Source organism: Asterias amurensis, chromosome 5, assembly GCF_032118995.1.
Source record: "Asterias amurensis chromosome 5, ASM3211899v1".
NCBI classification, from domain to species: domain Eukaryota; kingdom Metazoa; phylum Echinodermata; class Asteroidea; order Forcipulatida; family Asteriidae; genus Asterias; species Asterias amurensis.
Window position 1 is genome coordinate 24,882,379 of NC_092652.1, and position 19,287 is coordinate 24,901,665.

The window sequence follows — 19,287 nt, forward strand, 5'->3', positions numbered from 1 at the left end:
CAATATAGCGCTCTTTATAGACTATGGTAAATGGAGAACTTTGACAACGAAAAGTAGCTGCTGATTTTAAAAGGGCAACATAACTTAAAGAAAGAACCCTCCTGGGCAGAGTAAACAAAGACAGACATTGCCACGTTAGTATTATTAGTATTGTTATTAAATTCTGTTTATAAGTTAACTTTATCACTGAAGCTCACAAGCCTTTAACAAGTATTTCATTCATACATAATCTATTGATTCTCAGTAAGTGTTGGACTGATGAGATTGTTAGAAATTTCTTGTTTCTAAACAGGGTTTTTTCCGGCTAGTTTCATCAAGCCCAATTTCTTGTGAGATCTTTGCACAGTATCTTGCAAATATGATTGCACAATAAATACCATCTTAAATTTCATGATGTGAACGTTAGCTTGGTCAAAGAAACTAATTACATTTTTTTTTTTTTTTATAAAGCACAGACAACAGTCGTAGAGAACAAACCCCATAAGTCAATATCCAGAGTGCTCATATCATACACACAATGACAGTGAAACATCACTAAGCCAGCCACTGAACAAGTAAAGAGTTGCCAACAAACCTCAAGATTGGTGTCTCGTGGAATCTTAGATACTGACTAGGGCCCCGCATCATCAACTAGAGATGGCATCTCACTAATGATTACAGACAGCTAGGGTTACATCACTTTTGGCTGACACCAGGGTATTACAGCCACAAGACAAGCCTAATCTAGATAAGGTTTCAGTAACACTTTATTCTGAAAAGGCCGCTGCTTAAGGGCCTATATACTATCTCCAAGAGACGCTATTCTCTTTTGTAGTCATACTTACATCTATTGCATTTTTTCCCCTCTTTTTTTCCCTTCTTAAGTTCCTCTGTCCTCGATCTTTTAAGGATGCTGACGATTACTCAGATTTCACTTGAGTTTCTTCCCCCGAGTTTAATCAAAGTCTTCTACATTGTAGCATCTTGGGGCACAGTTGTCCAGGAAAGAGATATTCAGTCTGGAGGAATGTCATCAGAGTGATCTGAGAGAGTGGACTCGTTTGCATCTGCTCTAGACATCTTGTCCTCCGGAGCTACAAGTTTTTAACAGTCGTGCCATTTTGGCACAAGTACTTATTTGGGCAAAACCAACAACAATTTCCAGGTCAGGGAAAAAGCGACTCGGATATTGGATTTCATCTTATCATCCACATGACATTTGTGTTCAATGCTGAATTACATAGAATTGTGGCTTTCCAAAAAAGTTTCAAATTGCTATACTACTTATGACGAGGCCATTATTTTTAGACTAAAATTATGAGCTAGAACCTTGACACTTTCTCCAAAATCCATTATTAATAACATTTATATGTACATCAACTGTACACATAATTTATAAAAAAATGTGCTGATTTCTTCTTACCAAAAGTAAGAATTGTCATTACTGTATTGTCAAAGGCATCTTTCCCCAATTTCCTACTTTTCAGTGAATAAAATAACTATTTACACATCCATCAGCACAACTAGCGCCAATAACAGTATGAAAAGGAATGAGAAGAGGTGTTCAGATTTAGATGTGGGAGGAACCGCCATGCAATCAGGTATGGACTGAATACCCAATCCACATGCAAGGCTCTGGTCTAAGGTGGAATTCGAACCAGGGTCCACAGAGGTGAAAGGTAGGCAAAGAAACCACTGAGCCAACCTAATCCCTTACAAATACTATTAAATATCAACAATGAACATGAAATGTATACATGTAGTAATAAAAGAAATGCTCCTGTAACATTTCTCTATTCTACATAATTGATGGCCCAAAGATTCTTCTTTTCTTAATTGGAAAGAGGAAAAGGTCTGTACTATAGGGGTAGGGTCTTCAGTATGCAGCTTCCCTTCTAAAGCTATGCAGTATTAAACCCATCATTACAACAGCTGCTGGCAAACATCATCTTACTGTACGCGCTGTTAGTTTCATTTAAAGACACAGTTAAAGCTGGTAATTATCTTTTGTATAACTTGATTAGCCTCATTCTTAAAGCTCACTCATTCGAAAGTTCAGACCAGTGCCAATCCTCCAGAGGAAAATTTCTGTCTTAAATACAGTCAGAGATGGCAATTTAGCACTTGAAAACCCAAGTAATCACCAATGCTTACTCTGTAATCATTGAGCAAGAACCATCGCAAGGGGTGTGGGGGATGGGGGACCGACTCTCTGTGTGGTTTGATGACCTCAATTAAAAATAAACCACAAATGCGTCCCCAACAAAACATCAATGGTTTTGATGTTTTCATGGATGGGTTGGTTAATGGTGTGTTTATTGAACTTTAATGGCACTGAGTTTACTCATTCAAAAACAATGATAAGGGAATAAAAGAGAAGGCGAGGAGGTCTTAAGCGGTCGTTTAAACCCGGCAGGGTCGTGGCCATGCGATTAAGGACCAAGCCGAAGGCTATATGTATGCAAGAAAAGGGGATTCAAGCAAATTTCAAGAAATGTTTCATGCATGAAAAATTACTAAGATTGTGTATTCCAATTACAGATTATTCTTCCTGCATAAACAAAACCTCTCCAGATTTTTGGCAATACCTCCAAACACTACCACCTTTTGAAATATAATTTGTATAAGTTATTTTTTGTTTTGCATATGATCTACATTTTAAAACATATAGAATCCAAACGAATGAAAACAAAACAGAGGTACATGTAACTTTACCTTTAAGGCTTACATCAATATAAACAAAACTCAGCGGAACAAAATCTGTCGAGCTTTTCAGGAAGGAAAACCTCATCTTAAATCTGCAAGAAACTTCAAAGATAAGATGCAAGAGAAGGCTGGAAGGAAGCTTAGAACTAATTTATAATTTTAAATGAATCCAAAAAAGTACACATTCAGGCCTAGGCGAGGGTCCAATTTGATAGTGCTGCTGTGCGGGCTATTTTGTGCCAACTGGCGAGTTTCCATTTCATAGGTTATGAAAAGGCATGCTAACCTTCCTGTGGTTACTGTATAAAAACGAGTGATGTAATAATGCAATTGATTTGTGTGTAGTAAACTGTAGGAACAATAGAACTGGCTGAGGATTGATAAAAGTGTTTTGCAAATTCACTGCAATAAAATGCTAATTTGAGTATTTTCTACGATCATTGTGTCATAAAATGGTATAAACTCATCATAATCAGTCATTTGATTTTTTGACCTTTCATTGCAAGGGAAATTTTCCATCACAAATCAATGCATGCTTTGTTTGAAATCAGAACGTGTAAAAGACGACCTACATGTATTTTCATCTCAAGTTTCCGTCATTTCACGTTTCATTAATTACTAGCGGGTGAAGATGAGTACGTGGTCTAAAAATGCAAACAAAAGATTCAGGATCATCAAATGAGAGCGGTTAGCGGCAACCTTTGGTCAACGGCCTTACCTTAGCAACGGGCAGGGGTCAGTTTTTTTCCTTTAATGACTTATCTCTGTGAAACGGTGCCGATTTCTGTAGCGAGTGGATTCATCAAGCGAGATATGATGACACTAATTGGTCATTCGGCTAACTTATGAGGCATCTTAAAACGTGATGTGCATCAATCAGTTGTTTCTTACTTGTTTTCATATACTGTACATCTACAAGTAAACTCCTAAAAACCAGTAGCAAGGATGTATTGTGTGTTCTTGAATAAAACACGACCCCAACAAAAAAGTTGCGCTCCACAGGTTACCATGGCAATGGAAGCAGTAACTTTTCTTGTTTTTCAATCACACTTAATAAGGAGGAACTGTCGAGTTTGGAGTAATCATCCACAACTCAGCATCGCTGGGTTGCTTGGGCTGACCATCAAATTATTTTGTGCTTTGCATCTTTTTTTTTTCCCCTCCTGGCCTTGCCAAGCCTTGCCAGGCTCTGCCAGCAGGGTCCGATGTTACCTCATACGCTAATGATGTCCAAATCCATTACTTCGTAGTCTCTCCTGAGACAGGCCATCTACGACGACGACAACAGAAACAGATGAGCATCACGAAAAGGAAAAAAAAGAAAAGAAAAAAAAGGGGGAAGAAACGCAGATGGAAAGCAAGGTGACCAATTAATTGGCAATTCTAATAAAATATCCAGCAAATGGTCGGGACATAGGTTGTAAATCTCGTCACTGCTATAAATCAGTAAATAATGTTTAATCTCATATAGCCCCTGGTCCCGCTGATGAGATGATCAGATTAACCATACGCCTGCAATATAAATCTTCCTTTATTAGGATCACAATGGTTGATTGGTAACAGTGTAGTGTGGTTGTAGTAGTAAAGGAGACTGGTTGTCACCGATGTTTCAACGGCTAATTAAATTGTGTAACACACAAACATAAATCTGCCATATTAGATTCAATTTTGCCCCCTTTTTTTTTTACTGTGGGGCTGGATATGACTATGATAAGACCTTTATAACTTAGATACAGTACACTATAATATGCAGAACATACATTAACCAGAACATATGTTGAATTTTGCATTCAACAGTCCATAAGGAAATCAGCTGGCAGTTTCAGATTTAACTCAAATTTTGTACTTAACATGAATTTGTTTCATATACACTTTTTTTTCTGAGTTGCCCAGCTTGGCTTAACAGTGGATAATGCACATCCCTCTGGGGATGGTTTGTCTGGTCTTTTATTGTACATGGGGGAAGGGGGGGGGCTATTGTCAGGTGGCCTAAGCATTTGTTTTTACCAGGATTTTTGAAATGTAGGTGAAGTAGTTTCCCCTCATCAATTTTGCTTACAAGAATATTTGATACTTTGCCACTTCGATGTTCCTTTGATATTAATTTCCTAGCTACATGTACCATATACTTAGATATACAGACCTGTCTGACATTTTTATGCTTTTAATCAAGTGATTCAAGTTGTTGATAACAACTGATCAGATAGAAATGAAATCAGAGATTTCATATGAGCACAGTAAGACAAAGAAATTACATCAATAAGTAGTTTTGTGCATCGTTGACCCCCTGGTATAACTCAAGTGCTTCTGAAGTGGAAAACAGCAAGAGGAAATTACTTTTATTGACCATATATGACCTGATAGAAGTGTGCTCGCTCGTTTCTTTATTACTTTCTATACGATAAAACAGTTCCTTCCCGTTATGTGTTTGGATTGCTTTGCCAATCTTTGTTAATTTTACAGATATTGGGACTTGACCCAACAATGAACAAACCTGTCATCACCCCCAAAAGGCTTAAAGGTTTAAAGGTACTGGAAACAATAGGTAATTGTAAAAGACCAGTATTCTTACTTATTGTATCCCAACAAATGTATACAATAAATCTGTGAAAATTTTTACTCAATTGGTCATCCAAGTTGCAAGGAAATAATGAAAGGAAAAAACCTTGTTGCACCAATTTGTGTGCCCAATAAAAGGCTTCAGGCCTGAAGTCTTTTAACATTTGAGAGAGAAACCACCTCTTTCTCAAATACTACATTACTTCATCAGAGGGAGCAGTTCCTCACAATGTTTTATACTACCAACAGCTCTCCAATGCTTGTTACCAAGTAAGTTTTTGCTTACACTTATTTTGAGTAACTTGTCCAGTGGCTTTAATACATGTAGTATTGAAACCTAGATTTTTTGCAAGAATTATACTGTAAACCTGTCTGAGTCTCCGAGACAAACTGAAGAACAACCAGACATCTTGAGTATATTCCTCACATATTGCTCCCAAGGAAATAGACGTAATATTGATTTTTGATTTGGACTGAATCATAGTCTATAAAAAGATGCAAATATAAAACGGAATAAAAAATTGGAAAGCGTCAAAGAGCAGAGGCGGACAAACCTGTCAATAGATGGGCATCATCATCAGAGACCCAAGGGCATCATCATCATCATCATCTTATTCTTCGTCTTGAGACACCAGCAAGGAAGGAGTGTCCTCTGGGTGCTCATTAAGGGATGAGGATGGGTCACTGATGATGTAAGGCTGGATGAGTGAAATGAGATAATGTGCCCCCCAACTGCATCAAGATGGAGAGAGAATGAGCTCTGGTTACATAAGATGCTTATAAGGACAAAAAACAGGTTTGGTTGTTTATAATCGTTTTTTTAACCAACATGGTGCTTTGTTAATCAATGGGTCTTAAATTTCAAGTGTTGCAAGGCATACCTTGTAGGAAAACAATGAGCGCTTTTGGATGCCATAGGGTGTGATAAGGAACTATATATGAACTGTGTACTATTTTTATTATAATTATACATGCATCATGCACACAGCTTTCCTAAGTTAACGGAGATAGTAAACAGCAACAATTATTACAAATTTCACTCATGGTACATTTCCCTTACCACATTTGGATATCAAAATTAATTAAAATTTTGTTTTAGATAACATCATTTCATCTCATTTCACTTCATTTCAAATATATTTTATTTTGGTTGTGAAGCCAAGGACTCTCAGAAAAGTGAAACTTAATCCCTGTACTAGCCAAGAACCCAACGGACAGAAGACAAGCAAAGGAAGTTTCAGTTAATTAGATGTGGTAGTGAAATTCCAGAGAATTATTCCAGGAAAAACCCACAAAGTCAGGTAGGTTCTGAAATCCCAATCCACATAGTGCCCGAAATGTGGTTCAAACAGGGGTCCTTGAGGTGGAAGGCAAGGAAAGATACCACTATGCCAACCCGACCACCCCGTGATTCCCATCTAGCAAACCCAAAGACCAATACAAAATGTCCCATTTTGAAGTATACCATGCATAAACTTAAGTCTGATGAACTACTCAATATCTCATTTGCAATATATCACCTTCTGAGACTAGTCTGGAATCAAATTGATATGTCTAAGATGTCCAGATGTTCCCATTAAGATGACATCTAGAGATATCAATCTTTCTTAAAACGTATGGAAGATCCTGTCACAAACAGAAGCTTAATTATCTTACACACATTTCTCACCAGATTTAATTTTACAAAAATGTGCAAGTTGCTATTTAATTATGTTGGTTATTGCTCACTGTATTAAAATAAATGTACAATGTAACTTTACACTGACAAATAAGTTTATTTGTTATTATTTTATTATTTATTACACATCTGTACATCCAACAGCACAATTAGTTTAAAAAAAGGGATGTATGGGTGCGTTCGTTTAGCTTCCCTGGGTCGGCCCCGGTCTGCCCCCGGTGCGTTCGAATAGCTTTGACGTCATTGCAGAGGCTCACCGGGTCAGCCCCCAGTGCCCTGTTAGTGGAGTGGGTCACTTGGGGGTGACCCGAGGTGCATGACGTTACCACGAGATGGCGAGTGTGATGGTTCGATTAGCTCTTGTCAGGGGCTCACCCGAGTGAGCACCGCGGGGTCAACCCAGGGAAGCTAATCAAACGCACTCTATATATAGGAAACAAAAAGAAACCGTCAGTTTTAGAATTGTGTGGAAAACCCCATTGGGGTAAACCCATGCAATCAGGTAGAGACTGAAATCGGGGTCCAAACAGGTGAAAGACAGGTAAATGACCCAAAGAGTCAGCCCGATCGTAGGTAATCACCACTTGTGAGATGGCGAGTGTGATCGTTTGATTAGCTCTTGTCAGGGGCTCACCCGAGTGAGCACCGCGGGGTCAACCCAGGGAAGCTAATCAAACGCACTCTATATATAGGAAACAAAAAGAAACCGTCAGTTTTAGAATTGTGTGGAAAACCCCATTGGGGTAAACCCATGCAATCAGGTAGAGACTGAAAACCCAACCAATATGCAAGGCTCCTGTTTGAGGTAGGATTTGAATCGGGGTCCAAACAGGTGAAAGACAGGTAAATGACCCAAAGAGTCAGCCCGATCGTAGGTAATCACCACTTGTTAAATGCCACTGTTCATTTCGGTTGGTAGGCTGACCAGTTTGCACTAATTAATTATTACAAAAAAGAATGATTAATACAAACATATCAAATTTCCACAGTCATTTTTATGTGAATGTAATGTACAATCGTAGTACCCTGCATACAATGCAATATAACAATTCACAAACTTGACTTAAAGACCATTTGATGGTTCATTTGATCCACAATACAGTGACGTAAATTCTGATTTAATGTAACTGGAAGGGCCTATAACACTTTCCCAACCTCGCTAAAAGCACAATATATCCACCAGCCATGGCAATGGTAATAGATACTGGCATCGCATTGTTTTTATTTTTGCACCTCCACCAGAGTCAGACAAAAAGAGACATTGAATGTCCCAGAAATTAAGTCAATGATAAATGGGCGTCGGAATCACTTATGACAACCAGACCCACAGGAGCCAGTCAACAGTCTTATTTGACTCCTCTGTAGACGAGGTGGTTGGTCCCTCGGCTTTGCTCCGACAACCGCATCCGGATACTATCAGGAGCCTCCTGGTTTCTTACCGATTCCACTGGTGCTAACCATACTGCCTAATTATAAAGCAAGGAGCTATACCCCGTCTCGCTGTAATGCAATTACGTGGTAACAGCTCCTTACATAGATGCGATGGGCGGGCGCACCAGACAAACTGCAAAATCAATTTCCTATTTTTTTTTTATGGTCATCTTAACCGAGACGGTTCATTGTCATCTTGATGAGGTAGCTCCAGCCTCTCAGAACAAAGGGAGGGAAACCCATCCGAGTGTGTTAGATGTCACTGGACGATTTCTTTTCCTCTTTGAGATGACGGCACGGATAAGAGACGGCTTTCTAGGCGTCCTAGGGGGGTCTCCTTATTCATATTGTATTTGCTTTGGCTGTTTTTATTGGGCGGGCTTTGCCTCGCCTGCAGAGGTGTACAGCTGGTCCTTGGTGGCAACGGGGGAATTGTACTTGGCAACATTAATATAGAAAAGAGCGGCAGAGAGAGAGAGAGGGGTAGATTGTAATCACCAGGGAAAGGAAGAGAGTTTACTGGCTCGGAAAATAATAGGTCGCCTGGCTATTATTTCAACTTGATAGTTGGCTAATATTTGGAACAAATAATAATAAGGGATGTGCCAATCAAGGGTTGAGATTTTTAGTTTGGAAAATGTGTGACAGGGATCACACAAGGACAATACTTTGAGTTGTAACCATGTCACGTTCCATGCTAATAGCGCCAGCAGGTATAATTTCAAATCTAATCTAAAGTGTTACCAACTTGCGTTGCACCATCATTTTTCAGGATTTCTTTTTCCAAATTGTAATAAAAATGTGAGCAATATGTAATCTTAGAAGGAAGTTTACAAAATACATGTACAAAATAATGATGGGTATAAAGAATGAAACTTTCTTAACAAAAATGGAAATATTTTGTTTATAATAAACCAAGTTTTTGGCAATGTTATTCCGTTGTCTGCTTCCCCTTAAAGTAATGACTCGCAGAATTATTGTCTCAGGTCATACATTATAACGAATCAAACCAAAAATAGAATGTAAGTAGCAATTTTTTCCATCACTCAAATGATTGATCAAATTAGTCTTCACTTAATGAACATGTGGCAAGGATATCGTTGTGTTTGGTGCAAAAACATTGTATCTTGATTTTGCAAAAATGTTCTATTTTTGCACGAACGGGGCTCCAAGCATAAACGCTGTACATGTATCTTGTTTTGTGTGTACATCCGGGCAGTTCTTAAGCAAGGTACTGTACATTCTTTTTAAAACAATTTCAAATTTGAGGGTAACGTATGTATAAGAGACACAATGTTTCTGCATAAGAGTAACTACATGTACATGTATAAATACAAATATGAATAGTAAACTTGCGGGAACAACCAAGGGTAAAATCTCTTTTGAAGGAGTGTTGGCTCTGAAAAGAGCCGGTTGGGTGTCGACGTTTCAAATAGTATACTCTGCTCGTCTTCAGGAGAATAATGTTTTTGCACTTTCACATTTCTTTTTGTTCAAATGTTTCTGCATAAGAGTAACTATAAATATGAATAGTAAACTTGCGAGTACAACCATGGGTAAAATCTCTTTTGAAGGAGTGTTGGCTCTGAAAAGAGCCGGTTGGGTGTCGACGTTTCAAATAGTATACTCTGCTCGTCTTCAGGAGAATAATGTTTTTGCACTTTCACATTTCTTTTTGTTCAAATGTTTCTGCATAAGAGTAACTATAAATATGAATAGTAAACTTGCGAGTACAACCATGGGTAAAATCTCTTTTGAAGGAGTGTTGGCTCTGAAAAGAGCCGGTTGGGTGTCGACGTTTCAAATAGTATACTCTGCTCGTCTTCAGGAGAATAATGTTTTTGCACTTTCACATTTCTTTTTGTTCAAATGTTTCTGCATAAGAGTAACTATAAATATGAATAGTAAACTTGCGAGTACAACCATGGGTAAAATCTCTTTTGAAGGAGTGTTGGCTCTGAAAAGAGCCGGTTGGGTGTCGATGTTTCAAATAGTATACTCTGCTCGTCTTCAGGAGAATAATGTTTTTGCACTTTCACATTTCTTTTTGTTCAAATGTTTCTGCATAAGAGTAACTATAAATATGAATAGTAAACTTGCGGGTACAACCATGGGTAAAATCTCTTTTGAAGGAGTGGTGGCTCTGAAAAGAGCCGGTTTGGTCTTGACGTTTCAAACAGTATACTCTGCTCCTCTTCAGGAGAATAATGTTTTTGCACTTTCACATTTGTTTTAGTTCAAACTGAGCCTGTAGGAAGTCCTGTGGCTCTTTTGTAAACATGTATGTGATATCACATAGTACATGGTGACTGTTTGTTTATCTACACCATGACACTTTATAGCATGAATTATTAAATTAATAAACAAATAATATAAACAGAGGGTGGAATAAGGTTTGAGCAATTACTATAAAAAAAAAGTCTTTTGATTCATCTTTTTATGTGAAGATAATACAAAGTCCATCCTTTAGTGTCGTTGAGCTTTGTCTCCCTTAAAAAAAAAGTATGTATCTTAAAATAATAAATTTGTGTATCACGCGTACTTTCCAGATGTCCAAATTAAATGATGTATCTTTAATAACTTGATTAATGGCCCTTCTATGTTATTCAGAAAAGACTCATTTTACAAGGAAGCATAACATGAGTCATGAAAAGCTGTCACTGTTCAAACAAGAAGAGCGTCAGTTAATAATGTTTGCCGATAAACATTTCTAGTGTCATTCTTGTATTTGTCTGATGATGTATTGAGGAAACTTCAAAACAACTACATTTTATTATGCAGCATGATGCAAGGCTGGAATGCGGGGGCAAAATCCAAAAGACCGAAGGGCTTGAAGCTCAAAATGTTTACCGGACAATTTTTTTTTTTTACAATACCAGAATCACATTGAGGACAAGTTTACGGCACCAAGCAACGAGCACTAAGAGAAAATTTATCTCACTTGTCATAATGGGTACATTAATGTACATGTAGGTCCAACTCATATGAGTTTTCCTGCAATTGACATCAAGTTCAATTAATAAAACAATACCTCTCTTAATAAAAAATAATAATAACTTTTTTTTATATCTCAAAGTGCTTATCATAATTTATTTTTTGTATGTGCATTACACAATACTTGGGACCAACGACTTTGTTTGTCCCGTCTGAAGGACAAAGCAAGGTACACCTTAGGTTATTACTCATAAAATTAGTGACCATAAAAAAGCACTGGTAAAGAGCACAGAATGGCTGTCTATATTATAAAAACATTGTTAGTAACGACCCCTTTGAAGTAATGTAGTTCTAGAGAAAGAGGTTATTTTTCACGAAAACATTTTAATCTGAGAAAGGCTTCAGGCATGATGTCTTTTTCAGTCATCTGAAAGCACACAATTCAACAAAGATGGTTTCTTTTCTTGCAACTTTGATGACCAATTAAAGGCAGTGGACACTATTGGTAAATACTCAAAACAATTATTAACATAAAACCTTACTTGGTAATGAGTAAGGTTGATAGTATGAAACAATGTGAGAAACGGCTCCCTCTGAAATAACCTGGTTTTCGAGAAAGAAGTAATTTTCCACGAATTTGATTTTGAGACCTCAGAATTAGATTTTGAGGATGAAATCAAGCATAGGCCCCCTAAGCACTGACAACTTCGTGTGACAAGGGTGTTTTTTCTATCATTATTATCTCGCAACATCGATCGACAACCAATTGAGCTCAAATTTTCACAGGTTTGTTATTTTATGCATTTGTTGGGATACACCAAGTGAGGATACTGGTATTTGACAATTACCAAAAGTATACCTACCCTGCCTTGAATTGAAGAGAAAAGTAAAGCTTTTTCTCTTTTGGCATGAAATTGGACCCTGTATGTTTGTGTCTGGAATGTTATATTGATTGATTTAGGTTTCAGGTAGAGTGTTATTTTGAAAGCGACACTTGCTTAGGTACAAAAAAACCACTTGCTATAAAAGAACACTAAAAGACTGTCATTTAAAACGTTTACAAATGCACACGTCCGATCTTTACCTTGCAATACCTCCGGAAAAAATGACCAAACATCCAGAGGAGAATTTTCCATCTGTGCACGGAATTCAAAAAGTGCAGTTTCAATGAAAAGAGTTCACTGCGGCAGCAATCGTTGCCAGGCGACCGCGCTCGGCAAATAAGCCTTCTTTGTTGACGCTAACCATTCCGAATGAGAAAAACACAATTAAGTGCACAAAACTAGTGCTCCAGGTACTTCATTAACAGAAGTTTCAAACATGTTTTTTGTGTAAACTCGAGTCTATCTGACAATTATATCCACCGAAAAAAGTACAGGGCACACTGGAAAAACAAATCTGACACGGTACACGTGTGTATACTGGCTCTGTCTCAAATTAACAATTACACGTATAATCTAATACCTACGTCTTGCCGATGCGTTCGGGTAAATGGTTGATGCGTTCAACACGTGAAACAAAGAAGAGCAACGGGAAAATTATTGAATAATTGAACGGTATCCTAAGGGGGGGTGGGGGGCAACCCGATGCCATCAAATATCAGTGGGGATTGAGAGTTGACCCAGATTGGATGAAGATTTTGTCCAATCTTTTTTTTTTTTTTACAGAAGGCTGGAAGGCTCAATGTTTTGGGCAACTTCATGTGAAAAGGCTGTTAATTAAGGTCTTGTTTCACTTCAAGTGGGATTGAAAGCTCTTTAAAGGCACTGGACATTTTGGTAATTACTCAAAATATTATTAGCATAATACATAAAAATAACAAACCTGTGAAAATTTCAGCTCAATCGGTGGTCGAAAGTGCGAGATAATAATGAAAGAAAAAACACCCTTAGTCACACGAAGTTGTGAGGTTTCAGATACTTGATTTCGTAAAAATCGTGGAAAATTATTAATTAATTTGTGGAAAATTACTTCTTTCTCGAAAACTATATTACTTAAGAGGGAGCCGTTTGTCACAATGTTTTATATACTGTCAACAGCTCCCATTACTCGTTACCATGTAATGTTTTACGCTAATAATTGTTTTGGGTAATTACCAATAGTTTCCACTGCCTTTAATAAGGCACTTGGGATACATCTGAGCAATTGTACGATGCACGTACCTGTATAAAATTCTCCTCCATGAAAAGCAGCACTCAGAACAACTTCAGATTATAGCATGAACACCGAACATTGTTAAGTCTTACGTGACCAAACTGACAACAACGAGCGAAAAATCTGAAGAGAGTTAGTATTTGATATCAAGTTTGCTACCGTTAACTGAATACACTGTCTCGCATGGTACACAATGTATTTTTCATTCTGAATATTGATGCAATACTGTACGTGTTCATCGAAGTGAGCTCTTGCTTAACGCTGCATCAGAGTTAGGAGTATAACAAAGAAATAGGGGTGACTGTACGAGCGAGTAATGCTGCTTGAAAAAGATTACGAGATCCTTTGCTGGAAATCACTTCCTTTTTATAGATTTTAATCATGTGATTTGTTTGAAGTGGCTGAGGAGGAGGCTAACGCACAGCGCACTTATGGTTTATTGTTTGGTTGGTTCACATGTCAGCCAGGGCAGTCCCTTTTACTTATTGCCCTTTTCGGTATTGTACACTTGAGTATACCATGGTTTTATTAAATGAATTTGTACGTTCTGTGTACAACAGTTAATAATAGTAAAACTGCGCTCTTATAAAGCGCTTTATTACAACCACTAGGGGCATATTAAAGGAACACGTTGCCTTGGATCGGACAGGTTGGACTTTGTAAAGCGTTTGTAACAGTTTGTTATAAATTGCACATGGGTAGAAAGATGTTGTAAAAATAGAATACAATGATCCAAACAAACTTGCCTCGAAATTGCATGGTTTTCCTTTTACTCTGCGAACAAACAGTCGGCCAATTATGGGAGTCAAAACATATATGGCCGACTATTTTTAAAACATCTTTCTACCAATATGCATTTTATAACAAACGGTTACAAACGCTTTAACTCGTCCGATTCAAGGCAACGTGTTCCTTTAAGGCGCTTATTTTTTGTTTTTCCAACAGGATAAGCAGAGTTATGTTTTGTGTTATGAGACACATTTATGTAGAAACTTCTGAGGGTTTATAACAATACTAGGTCGTCAGCTAAATTTCATGTTCCCCTATTAAGATCAACTCTTTCCCAACACACAATTTCTTTCACTGGACCAAAAAACTGGAATAATCTTCTACCACCAATTACTAATTGCCCCTCAATTAGCTCGTTTAAATACCGACTGAAAACATTTTGACTAAATTCCCAACATAATTGATCGATTTGCTATTTTATACTGGTAGTTGGCTTAGCCGTTACTTACTTACCTACCTACTTACTCGTATATGTTTTCTAATTTGTATTGTTTGTTTAATTGCTGTCCCTTTGTTTACTTCACATACGTGTTCTACTTCATAGTTATATTTACATTGTTTAACCATTAACCTTTTTGTAGTTATCTACCTTAGTGGTATGTCATTATTTATTTGTCTATTTAGTGCCGTTTTCCTGTTTTGTTCTGTAATCTTGTAACAGCACATCCGCCACAAGCCTCAGCTTTTAGGATGATGCCTCCATGTGATATGAATGTGGAAATAAATGTTTTATTGATTGATTGATAAGATGCTGCAGCAATTAGCAGCCACTGCCAAAAATGAATAAGGGAAACCTCTTCTCTAATGGTGATAAGTGTAGCTGGGTTCTTTTACTTGCATCACACAACACATAGGGTCTGTGGCCGAACATCAACCCTCCCATCCAAAGAATCAGGAGAAGCAATAATGTCAAAATGTCTAATTGCTTGAGGACAGTCTTGCTTTAAGTGTCAAGACTGGGACCCAAAACTTCACTCTGCTGATCAGAAACACCAGAGCTTGAGTCCATAAGCACATCTTGACCTAATTTACTGGTAGTTCTACTGATCTCAAGTCTTGTAAATTACAAGCATCTTTTGTCTGAAACTTATCATGATGTTCTATTGTGTGAATTCCACATCTTTGAGAGTCCAATTTCAAGGAAATTTGAACACAAAGAAAAGCGCCTGACATCATTAGTGACTATGAGCTCCACATAGTCCATGTTGAAACTTTTTTTAATAAGTATGTAAATGTTCTCATTGAAATGCGCACTGCTTTGACAGGATAAAATCCCTGCTAGAGGGGGTAAACAATCACGCTTAGCCTGCTTGATTTAGAACATGGATTAAGGCAATTAGCCTAAGTTAAGACCTCTAACGCACACACGCTCATCGGAAAATGAGTCCATAAGCAGAGGACTCTTGGGGCTGATAGCTCATCTGCATAACAATTGCTTTCCACGGCCACATACCGGGGGAAATTTGCTCCGGTCACCCCTCGTCTTTCAATCTAAGAAATCCAAAGGGGGAAAGTCTCCTCATCCGATGGGGCAAGGATTAGCACCACAGAACAGAATAATATTTGGGGATTCCGTGGCGATGGTGGGGATGAAATAGATGAGATGTCTTCGGGGCCTGTTATTGTACTCAAGATTGCTGACAATTCAGGGAATGAAACGAAAACATTTAACAAAGCTAAGTGGGTGACTCACCTGATGGGGACTTCCAGGCTGCTTTATTAATAACACAATAAATTATGGTTAAAACTGGAATTAATCCACACAATGGACTTTCCACTTAAAAGCCCACCACGTCTGTAAGGCATGCACGATGCCTTTTAGCTTGTAGTTCAGGGAGGAAGGAAAACCCTCGATAGTCAGTGCTTCAAGACAAGTCCCCATCTGTGGTTGGGCTGGGCCCAATTTCAACGAGCTGCTTAACGGCTGATTTTTTGCTTAATGCGCGAGTTTCCGTTCCATCAGCACACGAAAAGGAAAGCTTACCTTCCGGTGCTTACTATATGAAAATGAATGACGTAGCATTTGCATGCATTGTTAATGCGCAAGCTGGCTGCCTTACTTTGTTGCTAACCTGTAAATGCTTAAGCAATTTTTTCTGTTAAGCAAGCACGCTGCTTACCATTAAGCACACCATGAAATTGGCCCCTGGTGGGTTGCTTTGGATAATAACTTTTTGACTTTTTGAACATGATTTTTTGTCAATTATTTGTCAACTGTTTTAATCTGGACTAAACTTTATAGAGCAACTTTAGGCAGAAAAAGTGCATTAAACAATTCATGTTTACCCAGACAAAAATTGTGCACATAACATTATTTTGGCTGGTTACCCTTTTCAGTAAGCAAAATTGTTTGGTGCTTAGACAATCGTTGTGCTTTATCAAATTTGGCAATGGCTTTTAATAGTGAGCTCTCTTTTTGCCAAAAAAACAAAACAAAACCAAAACAAAACCCAGTTAATGTCAAAATTGGTGCACAAAACATTCATGTATTTCAAATGTACACAATAAATAGTTTGCATGTGCAAGCCAAACAAATGCTCAAAATACTTGCATTTCATGACCACATACTTGAGTTGACATGGAAGCTGGCTTAACTTGGTCACAATCTGCGATCCATATGACCACATTACCAGCCTCGTTTTGTATCATCAAGAAATTCCTCACGCTGATTTCAAGTGTTCGAGTTACTAATAATAGCTTGGGTTTATCTAATTCTGGAAGTTATTTCAGCATTTTACATCTGTGTTTTCTGGGCCTCATTATTTGCTCGCCCTCCCTTATCCACCAAACTACTCCACTCTCTGGTAACTCAACACCAAAATGCTTCGACTTGATATGATTGGTATGCCTGTTTCAATGATAATTCAGTTGTAATTGGCGATTTACTCTTGCAACTTCCTGAACAAGATTTGAAGGATAACGGACTGTTTATGATTTAAAAGCCCCCCCCCCCCCGCCACTGTTTAGCAGCTGACTATTTGTTGTTAAAGATAGTGTTGTTCATTTAGTCTTTACTTCATAAAATTATATCTACAATTGAAAAAGAGGAAATATTTTAAATCAACAGAAACCAGAGGAGAGATTTATTTAATTCAGGGGTGGGAATAATTGTTGAAAAAAAAGAAGTCTAAAACTAAGATCCAAATTAAAGGCACTGCAGCCGATTTCACGAAACTCTAGGATTAATCCTAACTCGAGTTAGGACGAGTAACGCGTCCTAACTTAGGATGGGTTCAATGCTTCCAACGTATTTGGATACGGAACTGAACCCGTCCTAAGTCCTAAGATAAATCCTAAGTTAGGAAGAGTTTGGTGAAATCGACGGCTGGACACTTTTGGTAATTACTCAATTTAATTGTTAGCATAAAAAAAATGGTAATAAGCAATGGAGAGCTGTTGATAGTATAACACACTGTGAGGAACGGGCACTTCCATGGAAAATCTTTAAATTACTGGGAAACTTTTGAAGGGGCGCAAGGGAAAAGATTTGATTTAGTTTTTGGGAACAAATTTTTATCCACAGTGCTGAGAAGTACTGGGTAGATCAAAGACCAGGATTTCTTATGTCTGAAGAAAAAAAACAGTTATTTTTTTTCGTCAGGCAGGCATCAAAAAGTCTGAATTCAGACGAAAGTCTGAATTTTCTCATCCTAGTGAATTTCCTATTATCCATTTTCCTATTTGTCCTTTGTTGCTTTACGGTCAATAGTTAAATTTTTCATGAAGGAATCCTTATTCACTGTACTAAGGCCACGTCACACAGGGCAACTGAAGAGGCAACGAACTGCACTGGATGCAAAAAAACAGCACTTTCAGTAGAACAGTAATTCTTCTGGCACTTTCTTATTTATTCCTGCAACAAACTTTAATCAAGATTGAAACTATGAATGTTTTCTTTTTCGAGATTGCCTGGAACCATGGTTGCCTGTAAATTGCCTGGAGTGACATGGCCCTTGCACTTTTGGATTGCCAATCATTTCAAACAAGAGTGACAAAAAACACATACATGTATGAGGTCGTTTTGGAATACTTTGCAAAGATATAACGCTTTAAATTGGACAAACTATACAAACAAGATTAATTGTAAATTTGAAAATTTGAACAAAAAAATATCAGCTTAAACAACAAAATATAAAGAATAAACAATTGAAGCCATTTATTCCTTCACATGTCCCAGAAAAGTAAGTACATGTACATGGAAGAAATCTGTATCTTGCGCTGTGACTTGACTTTCTCAATCTTCGGGGGGCAAAGAAGGCACTCAGCACAGCCTGCTGCTTGTGTTACAAGTATGCTTAAACACAGTGTATGGGTAAAAACAAAAAAATATTATTTTTCCAGATGCAAATTTAACATTGACTTAAAATAACATTGTTGCGGTACCCCCTGCTAATATAGGATTCAGGCTGCCTCAGGCTGCCTCGGGCTGCTGGGAAATCTCAGTTGTAAGACATCTGCTCTTGAATGGCAAAGTTCGTGGGGTTCGAATCCCAACCAGGTTTTTTTTATTTTTTTCACAGGACTCTGGGAAAATACTACTGAGTATACTTCCACACATTGGTGCAGCAAGGTTAAAACCAAATAATATTCCTTGTATACCTGATGCAAATTTAACATCTGTTTTAAATATAGAAACAAACAAGTGTTATTAGCTCACCTTGCTGTCAATGTTGTCCATTCTTCACATACATTTACAACATCAATTTTTGATCTAAATATTTTCCCAGATGTTAATCTTGTTTAGGTTCCTTGACTAAAAAGCGAGGCACATCACATAATTCAAGCAGCTGAAATGTGCCGAGTTCTCATGAAGCATTCCCGCAAATCGCAGAGATTTTTAAAAAAGCATGCATGTAAAGTTCAAACTAAACACATTGGGTATTTCCTTGACTAAAAAGCGAGGCACATCACATAATTCAAGCAGCTGATAATGTGCTGAATTCTCATGAAGCATTCCCGCAAATCGCAGAGATTTTTAAAAAGCATGCATGTAAAGTTCAAAATAAACACATCGGGTATTTGTGTAGTGGTGCTGTTCCTTCGAGCAACTGTAGATT

The 19,287-nt window shown here is 37.7% G+C and overlaps 1 protein-coding gene across 4 annotated transcripts in view; it reads right to left on the reverse strand.

Moving 5' to 3' along the window:
- The window catches only part of LOC139937048 (thrombospondin type-1 domain-containing protein 7A-like), a 228,683-nt gene that overhangs the window by 201,378 nt on the left and 8,018 nt on the right, over positions 1 to 19,287 (reverse strand). The window contains exon 2 of one of the 4 annotated variants that reach the window (XM_071932017.1): positions 5,799 to 5,976. The exons of the other annotated variants lie outside the window; for them this stretch is intronic. The gene's annotated coding sequence lies outside the window, so the exon portion shown is untranslated. The remainder of the gene's footprint in view (positions 1 to 5,798; positions 5,977 to 19,287) is intronic. 4 annotated transcript variants of the gene reach the window in all.